The sequence below is a fragment of the Phoca vitulina genome, unplaced genomic scaffold, assembly GCF_004348235.1.
Source record: "Phoca vitulina isolate PV1807 unplaced genomic scaffold, GSC_HSeal_1.0 scaffold12, whole genome shotgun sequence".
Taxonomy (NCBI): domain Eukaryota; kingdom Metazoa; phylum Chordata; class Mammalia; order Carnivora; family Phocidae; genus Phoca; species Phoca vitulina.
In genome coordinates this window covers 3,349,144-3,357,095 of record NW_022589715.1, presented here as the reverse complement: position 1 = coordinate 3,357,095, position 7,952 = coordinate 3,349,144, and the positions used below count along the sequence as shown (strand labels likewise).

Below are 7,952 nucleotides of genomic sequence, written 5' to 3'. Positions count from 1 at the left end.
TACTGAGTCCATGATACCCAAGTTTCATTGGGCCTGAGTTGGAAATTCTCTCCATCCTGGACATCCATTCTGGGACTCCTACCCTCTCTAGTTAAGATTGCTCCTCTCCTCTTCCACTGCTGCCCCCACTAACTCTCCATGACCTTCTCCTATCCCTTCTCATCTGGTCTGGGGGAGCAGAAACCCTCTCAAAGCAATAAAGAGTTGCATGACCATGAACAAGCAGCCTCATTCCACCCACGCCCAAGTTTCCTAGTGTATAAAATGGAAGAGGTTGACAAGATCATTTCTACTATTCATTTTAACCTGAAAATGTGATCTGCTCCTCTTGGTTCAACAGACAGACACATCTTCTGGTGTAGTGCCGGCCATGTCCCTGAGAGATGAAGGTGAAGGTCAGAGTAAATGGATTTGCCCAGATCAGGCATCTGGTCACTGGGGCTGCTTTTAACTCTGGCAGAGTGGATACCGTCACCATCAGTGATCCCCTCATTGACTTCAACTATATGGTCTACATGTTCTAGTATGATTCCACCCATGGCAAATTCCATGGAACAGTCAAGGCTGAGAACAGGAAACTTGTCATTAATGGAAAGCCCATCTCTATCTTCCAGGATTGAGATCCTACCCATCAAATGAGGTGATGCTGGTGCTGAGTATGTCCTGCAGTCCACTGGGGTCTTCACCAGAAGGTTGGGGCTTACTTGAAGGTGCGACCAAGAGGTTCATTATCTCTCCCACTTCTGCTGATGCCCTCATGTTTGTGATGGGTGTGAACCATGAGAAGTTTGACAAGTCCCTCAATATTGTCAGCAATGTTTCCTACACAACCAACTGCTTGACTCCTCTGGTCAAGGTCATTCATGACAACTTCAGCATCGTGGAGGGACCCATGACCACAGCTCATGCCACCATCACTGCCACCCAGAAGACTGTGGATGGCCCCTCTGGGAAGCTGTGGTATGATGGTTGAGGGGCTGCCTGACCATCAACCCTACTTCTACTGGTGCTGCCAAAGCTGTAGGCAAGGTCATCCGTAGCTGAATAGGAAGCTCTGGCATGGCCTTCTGTGTCCTCACCTTGAAGTGTCAGTCATGGATCTGACCTGCCACATGAAGGAAGCTGCCAGATATGATGGCATCAAGAAGGTGGTGAAGCAGGCATTGGAGGGCCCCCTCAAGGGCATCCTGGCCTCCATTGAGGACCAGGTTGTCTCCTGCAACTTTAACAGTGACACCCACTCTTCCACCTTTGATGCTGGGGCTGGCATTGCTCTCAATGACCACTTTGTCAAGCTCATTTCCTGGTATGACAATGAATTTGGCTACAGCTCGGTGGTGGACCTTATGGTTCACATGGCCCTCAAGGAGTAAGAGCCCCCTGGTCCACCAGCCCTAGGAAGAGAGGAAGAGAGGAAGAGGAAGAGAGAGGCCCTCAGCTGCTGGGGAGTCCTGCCCCAATTCATTCCCTGACACACTGAGAATCTCCCAACCTCCACAGTTTCCATCCCAGACCCCCTGAAGAAGGGGGGGACTTGGGGATCCCTACCTTATCATGTACCATCAATAAAGTATAGTGTACCTAGCCCTCCCAAAAAGGTAAATTTCCATAAAAAATAAATTTTAATGTATGTCTTAAAATAAAACAGGAAGGGGGATTAGTGGAGTCAGGGCAACCTGGACAAATTCCAGGAGCAGCAAGAAAATAAACGTGGTTGCAATGACATGTATGGGCCAGGACTTCGAGAGATGAAAGATCACAGTAGGCTTCTCTGTCCCTAAATGGTTCCAACAGGGGCAAGAGATTCATGTGTTACACACACACACACACACACACACACTACATACATAAAATAGTCTCCTGTTTGAGAAGGTTCCAATTAATCAACTTTTTAGAATCAGAATGTCTCAATGTGATGACTTACCCAATTACATAAACTCTCAATTATTCAGGTAAATTTACATTTTGTGACAATATTTGACCAGTTTGGAAAATAGCAGAAAAATAACATTTTTTTGTGGAAGTTTAGAAAATAACAGAAAAAATTAGAGACTCTCTCTCATCCATAAATAACTTACAAAACTAGATAGATTGTGAAGAAATTTTGAGAAGGAAGAAGTTTATAAGAGAAAATAAAGATCTATGAAATATCTGTATTGAGCAGTAAAAGGGGGTTGTGTGAAACAGGGTGAAAATATTATAAATTGAAAGGTACTTTGACTTGTTTTTAGCCCTACATTCTAATTATTTGAGAATAATAGTCATATATTTATCATTTGACTCACGTATTTTCTTTTCTTTTTTTTTTTTTAAAGATTTTTATTTATTTATTGAGAGAGAGAGAGAATCATAGAGAGAGACCATGAGAGGGAGGAGGGTCAGAGGGGGAAGCACACTCCCTGCTGAGCAGGGAGCCTGATGTGGAACTCGATCCTGGGACTCCAGGATCATGACCTGAGCCGAAGGCAGTTGCTTAACCAACTGAGCCCCCCAGGCGTCCCGACTCACATATTTTCTACCTGATTAAAATACACCAAATTTTTCATACTTCAAATTTTTTTCTCCTCATTGTTTACAAAAGTACAGAATCTGTGCTGTATTTTCATGTTGGCATTGGAGAGTAGCAATCTGGATAGGTGAAGGAAATCCTGATGAATCCAGGAGAGATGAAGCATAAAATTAAAAGGTAATGCATAGGAGACACTGTTGGTTGTCTATACAACAGCCACTTACCCTGTCCTTTCCTATTAACAGCTTCTGATTTTGTTTAGGAATTCAGGTGGATGGCAATGTGCTCAGGGTAGGTAGATACCTTCTTGGGCTCCATGGGGTGAATCATGGGTAGACTAAACAAGGCAGGGTAGTCGTTTGCCCATGATTGATTAAACGGTGAGAATGGGGCAAGTGACCCAGCTCTGACTCGCGACTTAGAAGAGAGTGTTTGCTGGGCAATTCTGGGAAAGATTTTTCTTTCTGATAAAAATAGACACATGTAGGAAGAGATACCCTCCCCATTTCTTTTCTGCCCTTGGATGTTGTCAAATGAAGAGATGATGTTTGGCACCATGGCAGCCATCCTATGATCATAAAGAGAAAGGCAAAACATCTCTGAGAATATAACCCAGAGTCTTGACATTGGAGACCTCATGATTTAACTAACCTTGGAAACGTGTAACTCTAATCTTCTTGTTATTTGAAATAGTTAACCCATCTCATCTAAGGTTTTTTGTTATTTGCAGGCAAAACTATATTATCTGACATAAAAGTGATCTAATACTGTTAATGTGTGTTCACTATGGAATCAAACAGTTCTGAATTTGAATCAAGGCTTTCTCAATTAATACTTGTATGACCTTTACAGATCATTCTTAACTCTTCTGAGCCTCAGTTTTCTCATCTCTAGAATGGGGATAACAAAGGAGTCCAACTCACTGGATTGTTGAGAGGATTAAATGGCAGACTGCACTTAGAGCAGTCAAAAAAAAAAAAATGCTGGCTACACAGTGAACATAAAGCAGAAGTTAACTATTTTTAATTAGAGTTTAATTTGGTTACTATTAAGAGGCTTGAGACTGTAACACATGCAGCTCTGGAGCAGCTCTATCAAAGCAAGTTAGAGAAAAGTAAGCACTCTCTTCCATCTTGCTTGCCCCTGATCAGCACTATTCCACTCACAAAATGGCCCTTTAGTTCCCTCCTTAATTGCTGCAGAAGATTCAAGAACAAAGGAGGACTCAGAGACAGCTGTGCATTGGAGGAATTAGGGGCTAGCTTTGTAGGAAATTGTGCATATTGAGATGTTATTAAAATGGAGGTTGTGGGGGGTGCCTGGGTGGCTCAGTCGGTTGATTAAGTGTCTGTCTTTGGCTCAGGTCATGATCCCAGGGTCCTGGGATCGAGTCCCACGTCCGGTTCCCTGCTCAGCGGGGAGCCTGCTTCTCCCTCTCCCTCTGCCTACCACTCCCCCTGCTTGTGCTCTCTCTCTCTGTCAAATAAATAAATAAAATCTTTAAAAAAATGGAGATTGTGGCTGGTTCTAGAGTTGAGCAAGATATGAGGGCATCTGGAAGTAAGGAGGAGGTTAAGTCTTTGAGAGAGGACAGAAAAAACTGAGTTCTAAGAGCATTTCAGGAATTGACTGAAAACTAGAGATCAAAGTACTATTTGGCAGTTGGGGAAAGACAGAAGAGGGCATTGGCACGTTATTTAAATGCCCACATTGCTGAGTTTTGGTAGGTGCTTCTCTCTTCCTTGCTTTCATTTTTGCATTCAGTCCAGAGTAAATAACAGGGAATGAAATGGTACAAGGAAGGGGATTTACAAAAAGGTCTTTCTTTCATCTCTATGCCCCTGAAATGTTTTTTTGCTTTTCCATCAACTCTTGAAATAGTGTTAACTCCAAGGAGCCTCTTGGTTTGAAAAGCTTACACTGCCAAACCTATTGCAAGGAAGCCAGGAGAGTGAGAAAGTACAAGCTGGAGGTCTTCTGCTTCAAAGTGGGATAGACTAACCCAATAAAAATGAGATTTTGGCTAAGAAAAGCATTGACTTTACTATAGTCTCTCTCTGGAGTCAACTATTTGGTTCAAATCCTGGCTCTACCCCACCTTTCCCCTCAACCCCCCAGCTAAGGCACAAGAGGCAGCCCACCATCCTCCCTGTGGCACAGGTCCACATTTCTAAAATACAGATGTGCTTACTGTGAGGAATGAAAGAGTGAATGTGTGTAAAGTCCTTACCTGACACATAAAGGTTTCCTGATATTATTTTATTCCTTAATGAATGAGGCCAACATAGGCCACCTATCCAGCTAGTCTTGCTAGAAAGCTTAGAGTTATCATTTAAATTCTTACTCTTTCATACATACTGTATTTTGTCAAATAGAATAAAGGCTGCAAGAGGATTGATTTTAACATTTTAGACCCCGTGTTCCATATAGAATGGATGCTTAATAAAAATATGTAGAAAAAAAAAAACAAACGTGTGGAATGAATTTTAGTAGGCCTCTCTAAATGTTCTTCTCTTTCTTCTTTTCTTCACACTCTCATTGCCATGGCTTTCATTCAGAACCTGTCCTTCCTCATCAGCACTCTCACAATAGCCATGGCCTCCCAAAGCATTTCTGAGACCCACTGTTAGAATCACCTGAGGGGATTTTAACTACAGATTCCTAGCCCCTGTGAGATGGACAGAATCAGCAGCTCTGAAGTGATAGCACTGCGGGAAGTGGAATATTTTCAAAAGTTTCTCAGGTGATTCTTAAATAATGCTAGTTTTTGAAACTACTTGCTCCATATTAAAAAGTCAAAATTGCTTCATCCTTTCATGAAAGGCCATTTAACCTTTCATTCATTTGTCTGTCCTTTCCCAAGCACTGCTTACCACTCCCCATACACATCCTGCAGTCCAACTGTACAACTATCCTATTTCCTAATGCTCATTCTGGATATGCTTGCTGTACTTCTGAGCTCTGCAAGAGGAGGTCCATTTTTTGTTTGTTTTTATTAAAGTCAGATGCTAAAAACTATTTTATTTCCCAGATTCATACCCCCCCTTAGAATCTCCAACAAAGTCCCAGTTTATTTGGTTCACTGGTAGAACAAAGATGAAGGAAATGAACCATTGACAAAAAAAATCTGATATATAATTTACGTACTTACAAAATTCACTCTACTGAAAGATAAAATTCACTGATTTTTAAGATATTAACAATTTTTTGCAACCATTATCATTATCTAATTTTTATCACCCCCAGAAGAAACTTCTTGTACATTACAAATCACTCCCCATTCTTCATCACCCACCTTCAAAGCCTCTGGCAACCACTAATCTACTTTTCGTTGTTATGGATTTGCTATTCTGGACATCTCATATGAATGGAATCATATATTATGTGGCCTTTTTGTGTCTGGCTGCTCTCACTTGGCATCATGTTTTCATGGGTCATCCATGCTGTAGCATTATCAACATTTTGTTCCCTTCAATGAGCAAGTAATATCAATTATATGAGTATACCACATTTTGTGTATTCATTCATCTATTGATGGACATTTGGGCTGTTTTCACCTTTTGGCCATATGAATAATGTTATGAACTTCATGTACAAGTTTTTGTGTGGATATATTTTTGATTCTCTTGAGCATATACTTATAGTAGAATTGCTGGGCCATCTATGCTTAACTTTCTAAGGAATTGTCAAACTGTTTGCCAAGGCAGCTGTACTATTTTACATTCCCACCATTGTATGCAGGTTCCAGTTTCTTCACATCCTATGGAAACTTGTTATTTTCTAGCTTTTTAAAAATTTTATTATAACCATCTTAGCAGATGTGAAATGATACTTCATTATGGTTTTTATTTGTATTTCTCTAATGATTAATGATACTGAACATCTTTTCATGTGCTTATTGGCCACTTGTAAATCTTTGGAAAATGTGTATTCAAATCCTTCGCTAATTTTTATTTTTAAATTTTTTTCCTTTCCTTTACTGTCTTTTTGTTATTGAATTTTAAGAGTTATTTATATATTCTGAAAACACATCCCTCATCAGATATATGATTTGAAAATATTCTCTTGAATTCTGTGAATTATCTTTTTACTTTTTCAATACTGTCCTCTGAAGTACGAAAGATTTTAATTTTGATGAAGCCCAATTTATTTTTTTCTGTTGCTTGTGCTTTTGGTGTCATACTAAGAAACTATTGCCTGATTCAAGGCCATGAAGATTTTGCATGCTTTCTTTAGTTTTAGCTCCTGATATTTATTCTTTGATCCATTTTGAGTTAATTTTTGTACATGGGTGAAGTAAGAGTTATTCATTCTTTTGCATGTGGCAGTGTATCAGTGCTATTTGTTGAAAAGACCGTTTTTTCCCCATTGAATTGTCTAGGCATCCTTGTTGAAAATCAATTGGTCATAAATGTCAGGAGTTATCTGGACACTCAGTTCTATTTCACTGATCTATGTCTAGCTTTATACCAGTACTACACTGTCTTCATTACGACAGTTTTGTAGTAAGTTTTGAGACCTTGAAGTATGAGTCCTCCAACTTTCTTCTTTTTCAAAATTTTTTCGGCTATTAAGAGTCATTTGCATTTCCATACAGATTTTTAGTATAACCTTTTCAGTTTCTGAAAAACCAACTGGGAGTTTGATAAGGATTGCACTAAATCTATAGACAAATTTGAGGAGTATTGCCATTTTAATAATACTGTCTTTTCATGAACATGGGATATCTTTCCATTTATTTAGGTCTTCTTTAATCCATTTCAATAACATTTTTTAGTTTCTAGTGTATAAGTTTTGTACATTTTCTGTTAAATTTATTTGTAAATATTTTATTTTGATACTACTGTAAGTATAATTGTTTTCTGAATTTCCCTTGTGAATTGTTTATTGCTAGTGTATAGAAATACAATTGATTTTTGGGTTTGACTTACACTGCAACATTACTGAACTCATTTATTAGTGGATTCCTTAGGATTTTCTGTATATAAGATCATGCCATCTGTGAAACATGAGCTCTTAATTTACAGGGGATTTTGGTTAACATGGGCTTTTGTATCATTTATTTCTTTATCTTGATTAAACTGGTTAACTTTCATGAGAATAATTTTCTTCATCTGTAAAATTACAATAGTAATTCCAAAATCATAGTTGCTGTGAAGAATACATGTGTTGACACTGTTCCAATAACCTTAGTTCAATGATTTAATACATGAATCATGAGAACTGGCCCTTTGTAGCTAAAAGTGGATGAATCTCTTTGCAAATTGTTTTCTCAATCCCATTCAGTTTTTGGGTACTTTTGTTAGACATGGAGACAAGAAAGAGTATATTAAGAGATTTCAATTCTTTTAGGATGACTGCAGTAACAGGAGATGAAGCTTTAAACAGACTGAAATTCTGTTGAAATACTTTGCTAGATATGATGAATTTGATTCTATGGGAA

General features: G+C 39.1%; 1 pseudogene; it reads left to right on the top strand.

Annotated features, from left to right (window-relative positions):
- The first annotated feature begins 392 nt into the window (after nt 1–392).
- On the top strand, nt 393–1,373 carry LOC116636353 (annotated as a pseudogene).
- Nucleotides 1,374–7,952: the final 6,579 nt, after the last annotated feature.